We start from the raw sequence: 24,930 nt of genomic DNA on the forward strand, positions 1-24,930 counted from the left end.
TTATTTTAGAGTGACAGTTTAATAACCGCCTGACCATCACCTGATTGTCGCCTGACATTCCTGCCTTTCCTGCCTTGCCCATATCTGCCTGACTACCTACTCTAACAATAACACTTCTGACACTAGATGTGTGGGGGGTTTTCACTATACCAAGAAATTCTCCAGTGGACACCAGCTTGGGTGTCATGTCCTACTTCAGTTCAACACTATCTACCTGGAAATAGTGTCAGATCCTACAGGTTAAGGTCTCAATCTGTAAACTAAAAAGTATCTGAGACAGGTCTCAATTAATTTAGAGGTTTATTTTGCCATGGTTAAGGATCATGACCCATGACACAGCTTTAGAAGGTGCTGAGAAGATGTGCCCAAGGTGATTGGGTTACAGTTTGATTTGATACATTTTAGGGACAAAGAAGTTATAGGCAAAGACATAAATCAATACATGCTGAGGAGGCTGAGGCAGAAAAATTGCTCAAACCTGGGAGGTGGAGGTTGCAGTGAGCTCAGATCATGCCACTGCACTCCAGCCTGGGCACTCCAGCCTGGGCGACAGAGTGAGACTCCGTCTCAAAAAAAAAAAAAAAAATGTGTATACATTGGTTCAGCCTGGAAAGTTGGGACATCTCAAAGGAGGAAGGGGCTGGGCTTTCAGGTAATAGGTGGATTTAAAGATCTCCTGATTGGCAATTGGTTGAAAGGGCTAAACTCTGACTGAAGAGTTGAAATCAGCTTGAGTTAAGGTAAAGGGTGGGAGGTTGCAGAAGACAAGGTTCTTTTCAAGTAGATTAAGCCTCCAGGTAGCAGGCCTCAAAGAGAACACTTGTGAATGTCTCTTATTAGACCTTAAAAGGTATCACACTCTCTGGAAATACATAGTAAAGATGAAGAAGGAATTAATGAAATCAACTATAACCTAATAGTAGTAGTAATAGAAATTTTTAAATCCTCTTAAAGTTGCTGCAACTTTAACTTGAGTTACACTCAAGTTAAAAGAGAATATTAACAGCTTGTCTTCTCTCTATGGTCAGTGGACCTTATCTATACTCCCCATTCCTCAAAATTTATTACAGGCCCAGTGAGTTCCTGCTTACCTCCCTAGCATGGCTGCAGGGTCACAAGACCAGTAACTTTAAGTTGTAAGACATGTTTTTCTCAAGATGTAAGAAATGTTGTAATGCTTGATTAACTGCCTTTGTTTCTCACTTCTGTAACTTGCTTCCCACCTCACATAGTTCCCGCCTTAAGATGTTTAAAAGTAGGGAAAGCCTTTTGTTTGGTGCTCAGACTTTCTGGACATATGTCTGGCTGAGCCAGTGATCACCTTAATAAACTCTCCTGAACCTTTTTCGGTCTCTCCAGTCTTTGATTGTCCCATAACATTTCTGGGGGCCTCGTCTGGGATTGGAGATAGCAGATTTTCTGTCTCCTTTGCCTGTGGGCTAGAACCCTGGGACACGGGAGACCTGGGGTCCTTGGCACCACTGGGAGAGTTTAACCCCAGAAGGAGAACAGCCCAGCCCTCCCCATGTTCTGGAGCCTTCCCCCGACAGCGCAAATGGAACCAGTAGAAAGGGTTGCAGGACAGTCACGGGAGCAGCGCACAAACATCTGAACTCTGGTAAGGTTTGAGCTCTAAGGCAAGACCCATCCCATAAGGACGGAAGGGGAGCCTGATCACCTCCCAGGGCATGACAACTAGTCTGACCCAAAGGGGTTGGGAACACTGGGAGAGGCCCATTGACTTGGACAAAACTCGTGCCCTAACTGACACCAGACGTGGGTGGGGCTTGCGAGTCAGTCAGAAAGGAAAACCGTTTTGGGGACAGGGGAGGTGTGTGAAAATGTGTGAAAGAGATGGTCTCAGAAGAGACCAACGTGGGGCGTAACATGGGGAGGCATAGATCTCTTAGTGTGGACTGTGTGCTCCGAGGCGAGTGTGGGAAAAACCAGACCTAGGACACTGCATAGAGCCCACAGGACCAGCTTTACAGCTGCTCCTGGCTAAGCAGTGTCTGAACCTCCCATAATAGGACCTGATCTGATGGATCCAAGAATGAAAGTGACAGTGAAAGCATGCCATGAGGGAAGAAATGGGGGGAAAAACGTCAAAGCCTACTCCACTGGAGTGCATGCTGAGAAACTTTAAAAAAGGTTTTAATGGTGATTATGGGGTTAAGCTAACTCCACAGAAACTGAGAAGCCTTTGTGAGATAGACTGTCCATGTTTTAATGTAGGGTGGCCAGCTGAAGGGACAATAGACAGGGAAATAATTGGCTGAGTGTTCTGGGTAGTCACCGGGGTTGGGAGAACAGCTTGGGCACCCAGATCAGTTTCTGTATATCAACTCCTGGCTAAGGGTAATTCAAACCCACCCTAAGTGGCTGCAGGCCTGCTTTGAGACCTACTTTAAGACTCTAATGGCCCAGACAAAACCCATAACCATAGAAAAAGACTGCAAGGCATCAGAAAAAGAAAAGGAGTCACAAGAAAAGCAGAAAAATGCCTGTCCTACAGACCACACCTGAAGAGATAGAAAGTCCACCCCACTATGCACCAATTTATCCATCCCTAGCAAGGCTTAGACAGGAGGCTGCCCCGGCTGCCTCCGGAGGCTCAGACTCAGAAGAAAGCACCCCTCAGGCAACACCATGCAGAGAGGAGCCAGAGCCCTTGCCTGAAAAGCCAAGGGAGGAACTCCAGGGGGATGAGGTTGGCCCCCTTAGGTCAGGCCATGCCCGAGCAATGCAGATGCCCCTTTGAGAAACAAGGGGACAAATTTATTTAAATGCACAGAATGAAGTCCAAGAGGGAGGATGGCTCTTCATTTATCAGCCCTTCTCTACTGCTGATCTCTTAAATTGGAAACAACATACTCCCTCTTATATAGAGACGCCTCAGGCTCTTATAGATCTAATGCAGTATTTTTTCCTAGCTCATAATCCTACCTGGGCTGATTGCAAAAAACTTCTTCCGTCATTATTTAATATGGAAGAGCACCATAGAGTTATACAAGCCACTCTCCAGTGGCTGGAGAATAATGCATCTGCAGACACAGGAGATATCAGGCAGAATGCACAACAAGCACTGCCAATAGAGGCTGACCCAGGCTGGGACCCTAACCAGGCTCAAGGGCTACAAAGTTTGCAGTGGTATCGAGAGGCACTCCTAAATGGAATAACGGCTGGAGGGAAAAAGGCCACCAATATTGGAAAGGTCTCAGAGGTCTGCCAGAAGCCAGATGAAAGTCCCAGTGAATTTTATGAGAGGCTCTGTGAGGCTTACCAGCTTTAAACGCCATTTGACCTAGAGGCTGTGGGTAGTCAGTGTATGGTTAATGCAGCATTTGTAAGCCAGGCACAAGGAGACATAAAGTGAAAGCTTCAGAAGTTAGAAGGTTTTGAAGGCATGAATATTACCCAGCTTATCCAGGTGGCTACTAAGGTGTTTGTAAATTGGGATGAGAAGGCCAAGAGAGAAGCTAAACGCAGAGCTAAGGAAAAGGCAAACTTGCTGGTCATGGCCTTAGTTGGAAGAGAAACTGGTTTTGTGAGAGGACATGGTCGTGATCGCAGTCATGGTAGAGGACAAGCTAGACAAACTGGGAAGCTAAGCCAGGACAAGAGGGCCGACCTAGGCTTGAGAGAGATCAATGTGCGAGATGCAAGCAGATGGGACACTGGAAGAATGAATGCCCAGAAAGAGAAAAGGATAAAGGCAACAATCAGGGACAAAACGGCTGGCTAGAACCCCTTGTCACCGGTCAAGGGGTTCAGAAGTCAGACATGGATTTAATTGGACTGGCAGGAATAGATTATTTTTATGAGGACTGAGACAGACTGGGCTCCATTTCATCAGGCCCCAAGGAGCCTATGGTCTCAATGGACATAGGGGGCCAGAAAATGGACTTTATGGTCAATACTGGTGTGGAGCACTCGGTAGGAACTCAAGCAATTGGGCCACTGTCTAAAAATTATGTCAATATAATTTGAGCTATAAGAGTAACAAAAAAGAGGCCTTACTTCAAACCTAAAAGATGTGTGATTGGAGGACAGGAAGTCCAACATGAATTTTTATATTTGCCAAATTGTCTGGTGCCCTTGTTAGGAAGAGACTTGCTCCAGAAATTGCAAGCACAAATCTTTACACCAGAAGGGGACATGACTCTAAACCTAGGTCAAAGAAAAGCCATGATAATGACCCTTACTGTCCCAACAACAGAGGAATGGAGACTCTATGAGAGATGCAAAATTTGTAAAGATGCATTTTGCCAGTGGGAAAATGAGGCAATGTATAAAGAATTATTTCTCAAGCTGCCAGGGGTCTGGGCGGAAGACAATCCCCCGGGGCTAGCCATAAATCAGGCACCCGTAGTGGTGGAACTGCTGTGGGACACTTACCCAGTGAGAATCCATCAACATCCCATCTCAGGAGAAGCAACCCATGGGATTACAAAGCATATAGACCGGCTCTTTAAATTTGGGATAATAGAAACATGTACCTCTTCTTGGAACACTCCATTGCTACTGGTATTAAAGCCCTCTGGAGGTTACTGGTCAGTACAGGATTTGCAGGCCGTAAATAAGGTTGCAGCTATATTATATGCCATTGTGCCCAACCCATATACAATGCTTGGATGAATTCCTGCTGATGCTGCTCGGTTTATGTGCTTAAGATATAAAGGATGCATTCTTCTGCGTCTGACTAGCTCCTGAAAGCCAGGGCATCTTTGCCTTTGAGTGGGGCTCATCACAGTACATTTGGACCATACTCCTTCAAGGATTTAAAAACTCCCCAACCATTTTCGAGAAAGCACTAGCCTCAGACCTGAAGGCTTTTGTACCAACAAGTGACCGCTGTGTCCTGTTGCAATATGTAGATGATTTATTGTTGGCTATACCCACAAAAGAAGAGTGCTTTCAAGGCACAGAAAGCCTCCTTCATGTTCTGTGGGAGGCTGGTGTTAAGGTGTCTAAGGAAAAGGCACAAATCTGTGGCCAAAGAGCAAGGTATCTTGGCTTTAACATCTCTCAAGGGCAGCATGAGCTTGCATGTGAGCAAAAAGAGACTGTGTGTGGCATTCCTCGACCTGACACTAGACAACGAGTGCAGGAGTTTTTAGGGGCCACTGGTTTCTGTCGCATTTGGATTGCAAATTACTCACTCTTGGCAAAACAATTGTATAAGGCTACCAAAGGGGAGGAAAAAGAACTCCTCCTGTGGGGAAAAGAGCAGGACATGGCCTTCAAAGAAATCAAGAAGGCCTTGATCCAGGCCCTGGCATTAGGACTGCCAGACATGACAAAGCCTTTTTACCTGTATGTCCATGAAAGAAAAGGAAGAGCTACAGGAGTCTTGGCACAAACCCTAGGGTCACGGTATCAGCCTGTGGCATATTTGTCCAAGTGACTAGACTTGGTGACTCTGAGATGGCCATCCTGTTTCAAGGCACCGATAGCCACTGCCCTGTTAGTGGAAGATGCTAACAAGCTCACATTTGGACAAAGGTTGATAATTTGGGTGCCCCACATGGTCATCACCCTGATGGAGCAGAGGGGGCATCACTGGCTTTCTAACCCTGGGATGTTAAGATATCAAGAACCACATAACTTTGGAGACTGTGAATACTCTGAATTCAGCCACACTGCTGCCAATAGAATGGGCGGAGCATGGAAAGTCCCCGTTGTGTGGCCCAGGGTATCAGTGTTGTGTTGAAACAGTGGGTGAGGTTTTCTCAAGCCGAAAAGACTTAAAGAACCAGCCCTTAAAAAACCCAGATGTTGAATACTTTACTGATGGAAGCTGCTTCATATCTGAAGGTGTCAGATGGGCTGGATATGCAGTGGTAACACTGAATTCAGTAGCCAAAGCCTGCCCTCTGCCAGTCGGAACTTCAGCCCAAAGAGCTGAGCTAATAGCTCTCACTAGAGTGTTGCTCTTGGCCAAAGGAAAGTCATTAAACATCTATACTGACTCAAGGTATGCTTTTGCCACTTTGCATGCCCATGGAGCCACATATAAGGAAAGAGGATTATTAACTACTGAAGGAAAGGAATCAAAAATAAAAAGGAAATAGAGCAGCTCTTAGAAGCCGTATGGGCTCCAAAAGAAGTAGCAGTCATCCATTGCAAAGGGCATCAAACAGGAGGAGGTGACAAGGCTAGAGGAAATAGAAAGGTGGACAGAGAAGCCAAAAGAGCTGCAATGACAGAGGTAACTAAGAAGGAAGAGGAAACACTTACCATGCCCTTACTGGAGCTTTTCCTTACAGAACCCCCTAACTTCTCCTCTAATGAAAAGGCTTGGTTTAAGCAGGAGAGTGGAAGTTACCAGAAAGGAGGTTGGTGGAAGTTCTCAGATGGGAGGCTCACCATCCCAGAAGCAATAGCCCCCCAGTTCATAAAGCAGTTTCATCAAGGAACACATATGGGAAAAACTGCATTAGAGACTCTTGTAGGATGGCATTTATATGTGCCACACCTAACTGCCATCAATCAAGCTATTTGTGAGCAATATTTAACTTGTGCCCAAAACAATTCATGTCAGGGGCCAACACGGCCTCCAGGAGTTCAAGAAACTGGAACTACACCCTGTGAAAACCTGCTTGTGGACTGTACTGAGCTGCCTCGAGCCGGAGGCTACCAGTGCATGCTAGTGTTTGTCTGTACTTTCTCAGAGTGGGTCAAGGCATTTCCCACCAGGACAGAGAAAGCTCAGGAAGCAACCAGGATCTTACTAAAGGACATTATTCCTAGATTTGGACTGCCTCTAACTTTAGGTTAAGACCATGGCCTAGCATTTGTGGCAGAGATAGTACAACAGCTAACACAGATGTTAAAAATCAAATGGAAACTGCATATAGCTTATTGCCCACAGAGTTCTGGAAAAGTTGAAAGAATGAACCAGACACTCAAACAGCTGTTAAAGAAGTTTTGCCAAGAAATTCATCTAAGGTGGGATCAGGTGCTGCCCATGGTCCTTCTCCGAGTCAGGTGAACCCCTACTAAATTAACAGTATGAGCTGGTGTTCAGCTGACCACCCCCAATCTTAACTCAGATAAAAGGGGATTTAAAAGAAATTGGGGAATTAACCTTAAGAAGGCAAATGCAAGCCTTAGGTGAGGCCATGCAGGAAATACAAGGGTGGGTAAGAGAAAGAATACCTGTTAGCCTCACAGATGCAGTACATCCCTTCCAACCTGCAGACTCTGTCTGGGTCAAACGATGGAATCCAACCACCTTAGGGCCTTTATAGGATGGTCCCTATATTGTGATCTTGTCTATCCCCACTGCTGTTAAAGTTGCAGGTATCACACCTTGGGTTCATCATAGCTGGCTGAAACCAGCAGCGACCGCAACTCAGGACCAGTGGACCAGTCAACAAAACCCAGCCCACTTGACACAGCTGATCCTGTGGCAAAATCAAGCCACTGCTGAGAAGAACAACTTCCCTGCTCTGACCACACCAGAGACTGGTCGGTCCACCGATGGCTGAAGCTTAAGGAAACATCAAGTCCTGCTCTAGTCACACAACGGGAAGCTGACTAGTCTACACACGGCTGAAGCCTGAGGAAGTCAACAATAGATAAGTAAGTGTGGATTGAATTTACAAGCACAGTTATACTCTTACTTGTACTGATTATTTTACTGTCATGTTATCTTTGCAAATGCTGCCAAGCTTGTTGCCCAGAAGGGTGCTCATGCATAGTACAAGTTTAATCATATTAGTAATACTGAAGCCACTGACACTTTCACCTATAGTTATAAAAGGGGACCAGGATGACTGTCATCACTGTATGATAGAGGCCTGGTCTGGAAAAGATGTGACTAAAACTGTTATACCTGACCTACTATAAGTGTACAGGGACTCATACGGGAACTTGTGTCTATAACCAGACTAGTTATTCAGTCTGTGATCCTGGAAACGGGCAGCCCCAAGTATGTTATGACCCAGAGTTCTTGCCCTATGACTTCTAGTTTGAAGTCCAAACTGGCAAACCCCTAATGCCATCATATACAAACCCCACAGAAACCGGGGTCGGTAAACTTGTAAACAAAACAGAAGTATTCCCTTACTTCCATAAAGGGCTTGTCTCCATATATTTTGATGGCTGCCAAGCTGCACATCTCAGTAAACTAAATAATATTGGGACCATCTGTAAAAATCTAGGACAAGAAAGAGTCAGCAGCAAAGCTGCCAAGGCCATAATAGGAGAGTCCAAAAAGGACGGCCCTGATTATGATAATCAGTGGACCACATATTAATTTAATCACCACCTATACACAGGAAAGTTTGCTCTGTTTGCCAGCCAAGAGGCGAAGATAGGGTGCACAACTGGAATGTGTAACCCACTCAATCTGACAATACTAAAGCCAAATATGCTTTGTGGACTAACAGGCATAAAGGGCTACTAACTTTGATCAGGCAGGAGCTCTCCTGGGACTTGGAATTCCTCTGGTCATCATCAAGAAAACCCAAAGGACCCAAGTTCAAGTTAGCCTGATGCAACAGTTTAGGTTTTATAAGTCTTTCAATGAACACTTTAATCCTGAAGTGTCAATAATTCAAATTCCTCCTATATCAGCTGAAAATCTGTTTGCCCAGCTAGCCAAAAGTATTGCTAACAATTTAGGAGTTACTTCATGTTATGTATGTGGAGGTACTAATATGGGAGATCAGTGGCCCTGGGAAGCCAGAGAATTGATCCCACAATTTTACCTTGCCTGAATTTGTTACAAAATTCAATGGAAATCCAAGCGTTTGGCTAATAAGGAATCCCATCAACAGAAAATACTGTATCGCCCATTGGGGCAAGGCCTTTCAGAACCAGGGGGAAACAACTTGCCTGGGTCAAAAATATTTTGAAGAATCTGAGGACAGAACACAATGGAGAAGCTTTATAGACAATTCCTCTGTGTCAGACTTTAATCCCTTCTTTGCAGTTCCCAACACTAAATCATGGTACCAATTAGATGCTCCAACTGTTTGGAGAGCACCTGCAGAGTTATATTGGATCTGTGGAACAAAGGCTTATCAATTACTACTTGATAAATGGACAGGGGTATGTGTATTAGGAACAATAAGGCCATCCTTTTTCCCACTCCCACTGCAGCAAGGGGAAGATATAAGCCATTCAGTATGATGAAGGCAGAAAGAGTCAGAAGAAATGTGTTTACAAAAATAAGTACTGTGGAAAAAATAAATACTAACCTTAAAAAGGACATTGAAATAGGGAGCTGGAAAGATAATGAACGGCCCCCTGAAAGAATTATCAAATACTATGGGCTGGCCACCTAGGCACAAGATGGGTCATGGGGATACAGTACTCCTATTTATATGTTAAACTGCATCATAAGGTTGCAAGCAGTTCTGGAAATTATAGTCAGTGAAATAGTCCAAGCCTTAGACTTGCTAGCCATATAGGTGACCCAGATGAGAGATGCCATTTATCAGAACAGGTTAGCACTGGATTATCTTTTAGCTTCAGAAGGAGGAGCTTGTAGAAAACTTAATTTAACAAATTGCTGCTTACAAATTGATGACAATGGAAAAGTATCATGGAAATCACTTCCAGGATGCAGAAGTTAGCTCATGCTCCAGTCCATACATGGTCTGGTTGGAACCCGAGTTCACTCTTTGGAGGATGGTTTTCATGGTTTGGAGACTTTAAAACTTTAATAATAGGCTTCGTGGCCATAATAGGTGGATGCCTACTGCTTCCATGTCTCCTGCCACTTCTCATCAGAAGCATCCAATCCACCATAGAAGCAATAGTAGACAAACATACCACCACCTGAATAATGGCTCTGCAAAAGTACCAACTGGTATTCCAAGATGAGTATGTACCCACTCAAGAAATAGCTAACTGTGATGCTCTTTACTAATCTACATTTGTGTTGAGCACCAAAAGGGGGAAATGAAGAAGGAATTAATGAAATCAACTATAACCTAATAGTAGTGGTAATAGAAATTTTTAAATCCTCTTAAAGTTGCTGCAACTTTAACTTGAGTTACACTCAAGTTAAAAGAGAATATTAACAGCCTGTCTTCTCTCTGTGGTCAGTGGACCTTATCTATACTCCCTAACTCCACATTCGTCAAAGTTTATTACAGGCCCAGTGAGTTCCTGCTTACCTCCCTAGCATGGCTGCAGGGTCACAAGACCAATAAGTTTAGGTTGCAAGACATGTTTTTCTCAAGATGTAAGAAATGTTGCAATGCTTGATTAACTGCCTTTGTTTCTCTCTTCTGTAACTTACTTCCTGCCTCACATAGTTCCCACCTTAAGATGTTTAAAAGTAGGGAAAGCCTTTAGTTTGGGGCTCAGACTTTCTGGATGTATGTCTGGCTGAGCCAGTGATCACCTTAATAAACTCTCCTGAACCTTTTTCGGTCTCTCCAGTCTTTGATTGTCCCGCAACAAAGGAAGGAGATTTTCCTACAGAATGCAGCTTTTCCCCACAAAAGACAGCTTTGCAGGGCCATTTCAAAATGTGTCAAAGAAATATATTTTGGGGTAAAAGACTTTGATTTTCTTCAGGGTCTGCTATCTGTTATGTGATGCTGTACTAGAGTCATTTTAGAATTTGGATCTTATTGCTACAGTTTTGTCAGTTTTAAGATCATTGTTTCAATGTTAATGTTGGTCAGTTGTGCTTAAACTCCAAAAGGGAAGAGTATAATGAGGCATGTCTGTCCCCCCCACCCCCTGTAGCTGCCCCTGCTGGCTTTCCATCATGGCCTGACTAATTTTTCAGATTTCCTTGGGTCCTCTTGGTCAAAAGGAGGGTCAATTCAGTCAGTTTGGGGGCTTAGAAGTTTATTTTTGATTTACAAGTCCCACAAGACTGCCCCCCACTTCAAGTGCCATAAGATTTGAGGTTGTAATCTGTACTTCTAACCCCTCTCCTTGAGTTCAGTTAATTTGCTAGAACTACTCATAGAACAAACGGCAACACTTACATCAACCCATTTATTATAAAGGATATTACAAAGGATACAGATGAACAGCCAGATTAAACAGATGCATAGGGTGAGGTGTGCCATGTCAGCTCCCTGAACCCAGCCCTTTTTTTTTTTTTTTTTTTTTTTTTTTGAGATGGAGTCTTGCTGTGTCACCCAGGCTGGAGTGCAGTGGCGTGATTTCGGCTCACTGCAAGCTCCACCTCCCAGGTTTACACCATTCTCCTGCCTCAGCCTCCTGAGTAGCTGGGACTACAGGTGCCCACCACCACACCTGGCTAATTTTTTTGTATTTTTAGTAGACACGGGGTTTCACCATGTGTTAGCCAAGATGGTCTTGATCTCATGACCTCGTGATCTGCCCGCCACAGCCTCCCAAAGTGCTGGGATTACAGGCGTAAGCCACCACGCCCAGCCCCTTTTGGGTTTCTTAGAGGCTTCATCACACAGGCATGATTGATTAAATCACTGGTCATTGGTAATTAACTCAACCTTCAGCCCCTCTTTCCTCCCATGAGGTAGGGGGATGGGAAGTGGCATGGTGGTGGGGTGGGAGAGAAAGTTCTAACCCTCTAATCACAAGGTTGGTTCTCCTGGCAACCAGCCCCCATCCTGAACCGATAACCCGTAGTCATCTTACTAGCATACAAAAAAGCACTTACCACTTCAGAAATTCCAACGGTTTTAGCAGCTATGTACCCGGAAACTGGAATGAAGATGAAATATATATTTTATAGTATCATACCATCCACTAAGCTTTTGATTTCTCATTCAATTTTTTAGTTCTAATACTTATTCTCATTTAGTTGTTCTTGATATCTTCTATTTTTTGCTGATATATATTTTTTTCATTTATTTCAAGCATATCTAATTGTTCACTGAAGGCTTTTTATCAAGGCTACTTTAAAATCTTTGTCAGATAATTCTAACACTTCTGTCATCTCAGTGTTAGCATCTATCCATCATCTTTTTTCATTCATTTGAACTCTTCCTGGTTTTGGTATGAGGAGTGATTTTCAGTTCAAACACAGACATTCTTGTAATAAGACTCTGCACCTTATTTAAACCTTATTTTTTAGCTGGCTTTGACACTGCCCCGGTAGGGGAGAGGGAAGGGGCACCACCTCATTATTGCCAGGTGAATATAGACATCTAGCTTCTTTACCCAGCTTTGGATGACACCTGAGTTGCAAGGAGCTTCTTCTTGTTGTTGAGTGGGGACTAGAGTTCCAACTCCCCACATGGTCTCTACGGACACTGGCCTGTTCCCTGCTTGGCCTTCTCTCACACCATCCCCAGCCTCTTAGGACCTTCATCACAGTAATTCCTCTGCCCCTCTAAAATCTTAAGTCCATTGACTTAAGCACACCTCCTTCATGCCTTCACTTATCTTCTGCCCAGCTTGGATTCTCTGTGCCATTCAGATCCTTTGTACTGCTCTCCCTCCACCATATGCATGTGGGAAAACCCAGCTCTATGCAAAACTCCAGATAACTCTACTTATTTGTGACACTTGAGAAGCTTAATATGGCTCTGGAGAATTGCACATGGTATTTGTTGGTGGTCCTAAACTCAATGGTTACACTCGTTGTAAGATAGACTAAGGCACATTAAAATTTTAAAGCATACATGTGAGCAAACTGATCCATGAATCAGGCAGCTCCAAATGGGAAGTAATTCAGGGCTCTATTGCAGGGCACAAAGGGAGGGTGTTTATAGGGTGAATGTGGAAGCTGAGCAAAGAAATTACTTGAATGATAAAAGTTTGAACAATTGCCTTATTTGGACTGTTCTGGTGGGAAGTTCAAGACAATATACTAAAGCCCAGTTGGCTGCCTGTGACTGGCTCAGCTTATATTTCATTTTATTTTAAATTCTGAGTTAGGCTTCAGTTTGCTTATGTGGGAACCCTGAGTGTTAGAGCCACCTCAATCTAATGGCCTCCTATTTAATTATGTTAGCACCCTTTAACTTCCTGACTGCAAAATATTCATGTGGCCCTTCTCACTCTCTGAAAACCCCACTACATTTCTACAGTTGGAGATAACTGTTTCACTCCTTCCCGTTTATTTAAACTAGTACCTCTCCTTCTCCCCTCTTATTTCACTGAGATTTATAAATGAGAAAAGCCAGAAGAGAATGTCCTTATTCCCCCTAACCAGTTAACCAACCGGTACTCCTATAAATCTGCCCGTACTTTCTGCATTCCTTCCAATGACCATGGAAAAATTGTCCAAGGTCCTAGCGTGGGTCACCCTTTCCAGTGTGGGCTTGACACCATTCCCTCTCTCTTATTCCAGGATATTACTCCCTCAGTTATTCTTCCTCTCTCTTGCATCATCAATTCCTTTTTTTTCCCTGTCTCTCTTTCTTTTTCTTTCTTTCTCTTTCTTTCTCTCCTTTTCTCTTTCTTTCTTTCTTTTCTTTCTTTCTTTCTTTTTCTTTCTTCTCTTTTCATTTCTTTCTTGAGTAAGAGTTGTAACAGAGAAACAAAGTCAGCCACAAATACACGGTAATATTTCCCATGTGAAAATAAAATTTCTTGGGCCATTTGTCTCCCTCCACCTCTTCATTGCTTGTCTCCTTTTTACAGCAAAATTTCTCAAAAATAGTTGTCTGTATCTGCAGCTTTTACTTCTTTATTCTCTGTATATCTGTACCTCTTCTCTCGGTCTCTCTTTTTCTTCCTTATTGTGGAAAATCCTTACGTATCTCTAAAAGATAAGGACTCTTTTAAAACCTAATCACAATACCATTTAATACCTGAAAAAGCCATAATAATCCTCTATTAATATAATTTTTTAAATTTCACGTTTCCAGATTCACTCTTCTTTTTTTTTTTTTTTTTTTTTTTTTGAGACAGTCTCGTTCTGTCACCCAGGCTGGAGTGCAGTGCAATCTCAGCTCACTGCAACCTCTGCCTCCCAGGTTCAAGCAATTTCTGTGCCTTAGCCTCCCAAGTAGCTGGGATTACAGGCATGTGCCACCATGCCCGGCTAATTTTTGTATTTTTAGTAGAGATGGGGTTTTACCATGTTGGCCGGGCTGGTCTCACACTCCTGACCTCAAGTGATCTGCTCGCCTCGGCTCTCAAAGTGCTGGGACTACAGGTATGAGCCACCCCACCCAGCCAGCCTTTTCCAGATTCAATTTTGTTTTACACTTGTTTTTTTTTTTTCAACTCAGTGTCCAAACAAGGGCAACACATTGCATTTTATTGATATATATCTTAAGTTTTTAATCTATAAATTCTATCTCTCTCTTCTTTTTCTTTGTAATTCATTGTAGAACATAGGGCATTGTCCTCTAAAGTTTCCCAAATTCAGTGTTGATTTTGCTAATTCAATGTGGTCAAGTTTAACATATTTTTCTGTCCCATGTAGTTTCTATAAACTAATAGTTAAATCTAGAGGATAGATCCATTTATAGCAAAAAGATTGCATAAATATCTTTGCAGAATTCTATTGCATCACATCTGGAGAATCATAATGTTGTGTTGGCTCTCCTTTTGTGATGTTAAGGCATCACCTGATCCATTCATTATGTTTCCAGCAGCTTTTCACCTAATGCAGCTATTGATAATTGTTATCTATATCTGTTATTTCATAGGGATCCCCATTTTCTCTGGAAATAGATCAGGTTTTCTTCTCTAGCACTCGACTGAAATCTAATCTCCCTCGACCCCTACTCAGTTTTAATCCTAGAGAGTAACCTAGTGCCACTGAGGCTTTATCTAAGAAGGATTCTGGCATAAGTGATTAGAATAATTCTTATATTCAACTGTCTTAAGAAAAACTCTAATAAATAAATGTAGTTCCCAGCCAAGACCAGGCTTTTGAGAGAGTCTTCTAACATATCATTTTCCATCAACTGTTTTCTTTTATCATGAGACAACCACAAGAAAAACAATGGCAAGGAACAGCATCTAGGGTTGGGACCATTCCTTATACGGAGCAGAAGTGAAATTTTTTTTTTGAGAGACAGAGTCTCACTATGTTGCCCAGGTTGGTCTTGAAACCCTGGGCTCAAGTGATCCTCTGGCCTTGGCCTCCCAAAATGCTGAGATTACAGGAGTGAGCTACCATGCCCGGCTGAGTAGAAGAGAATGACCACTTTTTTTTTTTTTTTTTTGTGAGACGGAGTCTCACTCTGTCGCCCAGGCTTGAGTGCAGTGGTGCAGTCTTGGCTAACTGCAAGCTCTGCCTCCCGGGTTCACACCATTCTCCTGCCTCAGCCTCACTTTTTGAATGTTTTCTGTATGCCAAGTGTTTTAGATAGCTCATATCATTTATTTTTCATAGCAGCTCTATAAGCTAAGTAGTACTATATATCCATTTTTTTTAATGCAAGGAAACAAAGTCTAGTAGAGAGCAAACAACCTTGAAATAAGTCACAGCTTGAAAGTGACTCTGACAGAAAGTTAATGTCCTTTTGCTTTAATGCCAAGTTGTTTAACTATACCTAGAATCAGTTTGGCTGGAGCAAAGATTTTAACAATGAACATGTCAATATGTCCCTTAAATGTGATTTTTGCCTTCTCATAAAACCCCCAAGGGAAGAAGAATGGAGAAGCCAAGGTGACATAACCGATGTGTAATGAAACCCCATCTTTCCATTCCTGTTCTTCCCAAGAGACCCTGGCTCCCACATAGACCAGCTCTGGTACAGCTAAGCAGAGGAAGAATGGCAGGGCTTCTCAGAGCCCCGCTGAGCTCTACTATCACTTGGCAGGGGGATGATGAGCAGTGTTCTATAGAATTGGCATAATTCAGTCAAAATGGGGAAAAAAGGCACCTGGAATATTTTCCCAATTTCTCCTGGGTTTCTATCTCTCATCAGCCAAGTTTGACTACATCTTTTCTTAAATGTAAAATAGCTTGAAGTTAGGAATTTTTTTTTCAAATACTTTAAACAACAATAAAAAAATCCTTTAAAAAGAAAAATATTTTTATAAATAGTTCTACAGGGAAACAAGAAACAGGAAAAAGGACAAAGCTTTATAGAACTGTCAACTATTTTGTAAGTTACATATAGATAGAAGACCTTGAATTCTGTTTCATATACATTTTGTAAGGAAGGGGGAAGAGGTTTTTCATGGTGTTCTAGCAGAAATACAGAAGGCGGGCCACTGGTTCAGGATTTTCCACTGATTCTACCAAGAAAATAACAGATCCAGGCTTTCTACCAAAATCTGACACCAACTGGGCACAGTGGCTCACATCTGTAATCCCAGCACTTTGGGAGACTGAGGCAGACGGATTTTGAGACCAGCCTGGCCACCATAGTGAAACCCTGATTCTAAAAATATAAAAATTAGCCAGGCATGGTGGTGTGAGCCTGTAATCCCAGCTACTTGGGTGGCTAATGTAGGACAATTGCTTGAACCTGCGAGGCAGAGGTTGCAGTGAGCCAAGATTGCACCACTGCACTCCAGCCTGGGCAACAGAGTAAGACTCCGTTTCAAAAAAAAAACAAAAAACCTGACTCCAAAACTCATATTCTCTCTACTACATTATGAGGCCTCTTGCTCTCTTAATTTGTCTGAAGCACAGTGTTTATAATCTCTATGGACAATAAAGTTGTAACAAGAATAGTGAAGACACTCTGAACAAACTCTGGATTCCCAGTGTATTAGTCAAGGTGTGCTAGGCTAGGCTGCAGAAATAAACAAATCTAAAGCTCAGAGGCTTAAGTCTGATCAGAATTTTTTGCTTAATGGACTTTACTAGGTGGCTGTCACTTTAAGTAGTAGACTCAGGATCCTTCTATTCAGAGGCCCTGCTCTCCCTTAAGCCTGAGTCCTGGTTGGATCCTCTGAAATCAGATAGCTGATAGACAAGAGAGAGGTGGGTGTTTGGGGGAAGAGAAATGCATTTATGAAGGATCTCATGAATTTAGGCCTAGAAGTAGCATGTATCACTTCTGCCCACATTTCAATAGCCTCACCCTTACTTCCAGGGACCTGAGAAATTAGCCAATCTGAGGACCCAGAAGAAAAGAGAAATACTTTGGTAAGCATCTACATCAAGAAATAACACTATTTTAACGTATAAAAATAATACAGGCATATGGTTAAAATATAATAAAAGATACAGATTGTTATAAAATAAAGAGTAGTCTCAAGGGAGTAAGTGGGATAGATACATGTAACTAGTTTTCCAAGCAAGTCTTAACACTTTTTCCCCCAATTTTTGTTTTCCCCCTTTTTTATCCCTTAATGTAATGACCTTTTGGAATGATTCCACAATTTCACAATCACTTTCAGTTTTTAAAAGTTGGTCCGCTCAGAAATTTAAATCTCAAACCCAGTGTATGTTGTACCTGTTTGTCTCTCCCCAGCATAGGCTTGACCTGTACTTCTAGGGACCTGTGTTGGGCAGTTGGGTTGTCCACTCTTCTCCTCTGGCTCTGACACCTGGAATAGAGACATGTGGCCTTATTTGTCACTGACACCTTTCCCTTCTCCTTCTTTTAAACTCTGGAGCCTCCATTGTTGAGGGTGAGGAAACAAGACTGGAGTAAGAGGGCTTACTATGCTGGGTGTGACTTTCATCCTCTGTCTGTTGGGTCTACCTGGTCAAGCCCAGGCACCTTCTGAAGATCCATTTGATGTACCAGATATGCACATATACTTGCAACACCCTATCTTGTGTTTCAGGCCTCTCCTCTGCTGTCCTCCACTCCTGATCTACTGTCTCTGCCTTGCCATCTGTCTCTACTTCACTTTCTGGCTCAGTTTCTCACTCAGCCAGGCAGAGGGGAATATCAATCAAGGAACGTGATGCCAGTCTCTTCTTAGAACCACCTCTCACCTTCACAGGGAATTCCCTTGGTATCCCTGACAGCAAAGGGGGTGAAAAATACTCTTCTCCCCTTTCCCAGGCTTCTAACACAAGCTGAGAAGCAGGATGGTGAGGCTGGGAAATTGTGGGAGGTAGCAGAGCCAGTTGAGTTACCTTTTTGCAAACCTGGAGAGAGGTGCTTCACTTAGTCCTTGTTGACAATTCTCTTTAGAATGCAAAAATCAGAGGTTTAGTGACTCTTCATTCTTATCTTTGGGCTTTAGTTGGGAAATGTGGAAAAATAGTAGGTCTTACTAACCATCATTTTTATATATATATAGGTTTAAAATATAACACACATATATATACATATGTGTGTATATATGTGCACATAGATATATAGATATTCCCCTTTAAAACATAAGTTAATTCATATTACACATATCTCACTTTGAAAATCTTTTCTTTTTTCTTTTTTTTTGGAGACGGAGTTTCGCTCTTGTCACCCAGGCTAGAGTGCAATGGTGTGATTATGGCTCATTGCAACCTCCGCCTCCTGGGTTCAAATGATTCTTCTACTTCAGCCTCCCGAGTAGCTGGGGTTACAAGTGCCCACAACCACACCTGGCTGATTTTTGTATTTTTAGTAAAGATGGGGTTTCACCATGTTGGCCAGGCTAGTCACGAACTCTTGACCTCAAGTGATCTATCTGCCTCGGCCTCCCAAAGTGCTGGGATTACAGGTGTGAGCCACTGCCTCCGGCCAGAGCTTTTCATATTAACATGTTTAGATATAATAGGGTATCTCTGGGGTACTGAGAACCAGCAAGAAGTGGCTAGAAACACATCAAAGCAAACTGACCAACACAAAAAGCCTGAGTCTCAACCTCAACTTTTATGGTAAAAATTATCTCTACCAAACCTTCCAATTAGCAACAGCTACAACAAAACAGCAGCAGTGAACACTTATTGAATATTTGTATGTGTGACTGACATGAATATTTTATTCAATACTCACAATGACCTGTAAAATATATGCTGTGGCTATTCTCATTTTACTGATGAGGAACATGAGGATTAGAACAATTAACTTCCCCAAGGTCACAGAACTAGCAATGTGGTGGACTCAGTATTTAAACTCAGGATGGTGTAACCCCTAAAATATATTCTTAATCAATTTGTCTTTGTTCATCTATACATTGAATGCTGTACTGTCACTGAGGATGTGGCTTCCCTTCAATTTTTCATTTAAATATAAATTATTCAACCTGAGTATTCATGTAGATAATTCTTATTTAGGCCTCATTTGTACTGAAAGAACCTCTAAACTCCAGTTACCCTAGACTCTTTGTTTATTTATTTATTTATCTATATATATATATTTTTTGAGACATGGTCTCATTTTGTCCCCCCAGGCTGGAGTACAGTGCTCAGATCATGGCTCACTGCAGTCTTGACCTCCTGGGCTCAAACAATCCTCCCACCTCAGCCCCCCAAGTAGCTGGGACCACAGGTGTGCACCACCACACCTAACTTTTGTAGTTTTTGTAAAGATGGGGCTTCACCATGTTGCCCAGGTTGGTCTGGAACTCCTGAGCTCAAGTGATCCACCTGCTTTGGCTGCCTAAAATGCTAGGATTATAGGCGTGAGCCATCATGCCCAGCTAGACTCTTAAATGTACACTATACCTACCCTGAAATTTATATTTCTTTAAAAGAGGATACAAACAAATGGAAGAACATTCCATGCTCATGGGTTGGAAGAATCAATATCGTGAAAATGGCCATACTGCCCAAGGTAATTTATAGATTCAATGCCATCCCCATCAAGCTACCAATGACTTTCTTCACAGAATTGGAAAAAACTACTTTAAAGTTCATATGGAACCAAAAAAGAGCCTGCATCGCCAAGTCAATCCTAAGCCAAAAGAACAAAGCTGGAGGCATCACGCTACCTGACTTTAAACTATACTACAAGGCTACAGTAACCAAAACAGCATGGTACTGGTACCACAACAGAGACATAGATCAATGGAACAGAACAGAGCCCTCAGAAATGATGCTGCATAGCTACAACTATCTGATCTTTGACAAACCTGACAAAAACAAGAAATGGGGAAAGGATTCCCTATTTAATAAATGGTGCTGGGAAAACTGGCTAGCCATATGTAGAAAGCTGCAACTGGATCCCTTCCTTACACCTTATACAAAAATTAATTCAAGATGGATTAAAGACTTATATGTTAGACCTAAAACCATTAAAATCCTACAAGAAAACCTAGGCAATACCATTCAGGACATAGGCGTGGGCAAGGACTTCATGTCTAAAACACCAAAAGCAATGGCAACAAAAGCCAAAATCGACAAATGGGATCTCATTAAACTAAAGAGCTTCTGCACAGCAAAAGAAACTATCATCAGAGTGAACAGGCAACCTACACAATGGGAGAAAATTTTTGCAAACTACTCATCTGACAAAGGGCTAATATCCAGAATCTACAATGAACTCAAACAAATTTACAAGAAAAAAACAAACAACCCCATCAAAAAGTGGGCAGAGGACATGAACAGACACTTCTCAAAAGAAGACATTTATGCAGCCAAAAAACACATGAAGAAATGCTCCTCATCACTGGCCATCAGAGAAATGCAAATCAAAACCACAGTGAGATACCATCTCACACCAGTTAGAATGGCCATCATTAAAAAATCAGGAAACAACAGGTGCTGGAGAGGATGTGGAGAAATAGGAACACTTTTACACTGTTGGTGGGACTGTCAACTAGTTCAACCATTGTGGAAGTCAGTGTGGCGATTCCTCAGGGATCTAGAACTAGAAATACCATTTGACTCAGCCATCCCATTACTGGGTATATACCCAAAGGACTATAAATCATGCTGCTATAAAGACACATGCACACATATGTTTATTGCGGCACTATTCACAATAGCAAAGAGTTGGAACCAACCCAAATGTCCAACAACGATAGACTGGATTAAGAAAATGTGGCACATATACACCATGGAATACTATGCAGCCATAAAAAATGATGAGTTCGTGTCCTTTGTAGGGACATGGATGAAACTGGAAAACATCATTCTCAGTAAACTATCGCAAGGACAAAAAACCAAACACCGCATGTTCTCACTCATAGGTGGGAATTGAACAATGAGAACTCATGGACACAGGAAGGGGAACATCACGCTCCGGGGACTGTTGTGGGGTGGGGGGAGGGGGGAGGGACAGCATTAGGAGATACACCTAATGCTAAATGACGAGTTAATGGGTGCAGGAAATCAACATGGCACACGGATACATATGTAACAAACCTGCACATTGTGCACATGTACCGTAAAACCCTAAAGTATAATAATAAATAAATAAATAAATAAATAAATAAATAAATAAATGAAAAAAAAAAAAGAAATTTATATTTCTTATATTAGTGTTTTACTCAAGACTAGTGTTCTGCATTGGTGGAATATGCAGTCCATATCATGATTTGAGTGGTAAATGGAATTATCTTTCTCTAACTTATTAAACTGAGATGCCACCATTGGTGATTCATTCTTTGGAGCATTGACTGAAGTGAAAGTAAGAAGCAGGCAGATGATCTAGAAGTGCTCAAAGAAGTAAAACTAAATAATAAAACTGTTGCAGGAATTAAGGGACAGGAGAGACCAATGGGTGGGACAGGAGGATTTTATTAGGTGAGCACCAGCCCAGTGGATTAACATCCAAAGGCTGAGCCCTGAACAAAGACAGGGCTTGACTTTTATACATGCATTTGAAAGGGGGTTGGCCAGTTTGATGGTGTGAAACCTGTAGGGCGGGTAAGCAAGCTTACAGAGGCAGAACAAAGGCAGTTTGTTAAACAGTGACAGGTTTTGCAACTGAAGCATATCTTGTGACCTTGCCATGCTGTATAGAAGGGAAAAACAGGAACTTATAAAACTTTGCAAAATAATTATGAGAATGATAAGGGGGAAGGGGGAAGCTGAAAGAGAAGAAAAACTTGTTTTTCTCATCCCTGCTCTGGGATGGCAGGGAGAGGCTCTGGAACCCATCCCTTGAGGGCCCTGGCTCTGCAGATAGTGTTATCAAAGCCCTTCCAGAGCCCTGTCTATCACTGGGCCTTGGAGTGAGTCAGCCTCCAAGAAAGCTTGCTTTTTTAATATCTCCTGCTTCAAAACAATTACTTTGGAACATAGATTATTCAACCAAATCTCAAAGGAGTGGGAAGGAAGTACCCACAAAACACCAGGAAAAGTTTAAGAAGAAAGACTTGTATGTATAGAGTAAAAATTGAAGGAGAAAATTGGAGGGAAAGAGATTCAATGACTTTTGTCCTTAAGAACATAGGCCCTCAAAGTGCCAAGTTTGCCATAGAGAAACATATCCATCAAAACTGGGACCCAGGCACTGGTGGGATGAAATTAATTAGAGGTGATGGGGATCAGTATAGGACACCCAGTAGGGCTGAGTAGGTACAAAGGCCAGGCCAAATGTGACTCCTCTAGGGGCAGACTCAAGTTCACATGGGTTTAAAATTGGGTTCCAGCCTGAGAGATCAGGCTGTTGGGTGAGTTTCTCACACAGAGTGTGGGTGTGATGAAAGCACAAATATGACAAGTGCTGCCAGTGAGGCTACAAAGCTAGTGAAAGGTGGGATGTCATTCAATCAAATGTGAGGCAGAAACCAGTTGGCAGAGGTAAGGCATGCAAGTCTTACACATTTTATGTTATTTTACTTTACACTATATATACTTTTAAATTCTGTTTTCCACAGAGGAGGTCTATAGAAAAATAAAATAAAATCCCTTTTAGTCTCCTAAGTAAAAGGATTCAACAGCTTTTAGTAAACCAAAAATATAAAAGAACCATTAAATTAGAGATTAATAGGCAAATAATGAGGTTAGGTGATCAGACTGATGGATGGATACTTACACCAAAAAGAAAAAAACAGGCTTCTGTGAATCATGACTGAGTCTGAAAGCAGCTGTTTTTAAGCACATGTTGACTGAACAGTGGCTGAGAGCTAAGCACTTGTCATGCCTGACCTTACTGGATTTTCCTAATAACCCATGATGTATTATTATTTCCATTATTATTATTATTTTTAAATCTAACAGGGAACCTAAACCTTGGCTTGGGTAACTCAGAGTTTCACAGCCAGGTCATGGCCAAAGCAGAATTTAGAACCTGGGCTTTTAATCATACTTGATACCTACTCTGAAGGCAGCAGATATTGGGAATCAAGTCAGAAGGAGACCGGGATTCAGAGCCAGGACATCCATTCCCTGAAGATGCTGGGTAACAAGAGAATAAGGCAGGAAGTGTGGATGGGGAGCAAGGTCAGAACATGAGGAGTGTCTAAGAGCATCTCCTACCTGGATTCTGTACTGAACATATAAGTAGAACTTCAGGGACAGTAACTTTGAAGGTTAGGAAGAGAAACAGAAAGGGAATCTAGAATGTGTCACACCATTCCCCCCTTGCTTGGCTATGAGGCCTTCTGAACATCTGAAGCAAATAGGTTAATTAAAACAAAAGGTAACTTCCTCAGATCACCTTCATCTACTCTAGATGGTGCCACAAGGTGCCAAGTGGTATGTATGTATTTATTTATTTATTTATTTATTTATTTATTTAGAGACAGAGTCTCACTGTTTCGCCCAGGCTGGAGTGCAGTGGCACAATTTCAGCTCACTGCAACCTCTGCCTCCCAGGTTCAAGCAACTTTCGTGTCTAGCCTCCCAAATAGCTGGGATTACAGGCATGCACCACCATGCCTGGCTAATTTTTTTATTTTTAGTAGAGATGGGGTTTTGCCATGTTACCCAGGCTGGTCTTGAACTGGCCTCAAGTGATCTACCCTCCTTGGCCTCCCAAAGTGCTGGGATTACAAGTGTGAGCCACCATGCCTGGCCCCAAGTGGTCTCTTCTAAGAGAGGTTTTCAAGCGACAGAGTCCTTGGTGTCTAAGGATAGACACCGGGCGTTTGTCCATGTCTGGGAGGTAACCTAAGGAGGTGAAAGTTCACACAGCCATGAAATAATAGATGTAGTCATAAAGAATAAGCAAAAATGAACAAAGAAGAATAATAAGGAATAAATGAAGGCTGAGTTATTTAGAGCTGGACAAGGGCCTGGTTCAGAAGAGGAAGTAAGTGGACGCAGCCCCGGCAGCTGCCACAGGATGAGGGTGTGATTTAGATAACTAACGTCTAGACTGAGAGCTACAGGGTTGCATATTTTTCTCACTTCATTGGATATTCTCAGCACAGTCAGCAACCATGAAATACAATAAACTGTTAAAAAACTTTAGACAAATTAAATTTAACAGAATTAAATTGCACAAGGAAGGATTCTCAAATCAGGCAAGCCCCTGATCCACTAACCAGAATAGGTTTAGAGACATCCTGGTGCTGCCACATGGTCAGAGATGATTTATGGACATAAAAAGAAAAGTGAGGTGCAGGAAATGGAAGTAAGGTACAGAAACAGCCCAATAGGTTGCAACTCAGTATTTGCCTTATTTAAACGTGGTTTGGCTGGGTGCAGTGGCTCATGCCTGTAATCCCAGCACTTTGGGAGGCGAAGTGGGCAGATCACTTGAGGTCAGGAGTTCAAGCCTGGCCAACATGGTGAAACCCCATATCTACTAAAAATACAAAAATTAGTTGGCCGTGGTGGCATGCACAGGTAATCCCAGCTACTTGGGAGGCTGAGGCAGGAGAATCGTTTGAACCCAGGAAGTGGAGGTTGCAGTGAGCCGAGATTGCACCAGTGCACTCCATCCTGTGCGACAGCAAGACTCCGTCTCAGAAAACATAAAAATAAAAAACATGGTTTGAACAATCAGCCACCTGTGAGTGGTTGAGCATGGCTTCTGTGCTTGGCTGAGATTTGGCTACTTGTTACAAGAGCAGTTACAGTCTGTTTACACATCCAATTAGGTTATAATTCACTATGTATGGAGAAACCTGTAGGCCAGGGATGTCCAATCTTTTGGCTTCCTTGGAAGAAGAATCCTCTTGGGCCACCCATAAAATATACTAATGCTAACAATAGCAGATGAATTTTTTTAAATTGCAGAAAAATCTCAGAGTGTTCTAAGAAAGTTTATTAATTTGTGTTGGGCCGGTTGAATTTCAAAGCCGTCCTGGGCCACATGTGGACTGTGG

The 24,930-nt window shown here is 42.4% G+C and overlaps 1 protein-coding gene across 1 annotated transcript in view; it reads right to left on the reverse strand.

The window, feature by feature from the left end:
* Positions 1-24,930, reverse strand: part of ACSM3 (acyl-CoA synthetase medium chain family member 3) — a 68,980-nt gene that overhangs the window by 41,615 nt on the left and 2,435 nt on the right. Inside the window, exon 2 of the mRNA XM_063612118.1 lies at positions 17,283-17,376. The gene's annotated coding sequence lies outside the window, so the exon portion shown is untranslated. The remainder of the gene's footprint in view (positions 1-17,282; positions 17,377-24,930) is intronic.

This window comes from Symphalangus syndactylus, chromosome 11 (assembly GCF_028878055.3).
Source record: "Symphalangus syndactylus isolate Jambi chromosome 11, NHGRI_mSymSyn1-v2.1_pri, whole genome shotgun sequence".
Taxonomy (NCBI): domain Eukaryota; kingdom Metazoa; phylum Chordata; class Mammalia; order Primates; family Hylobatidae; genus Symphalangus; species Symphalangus syndactylus.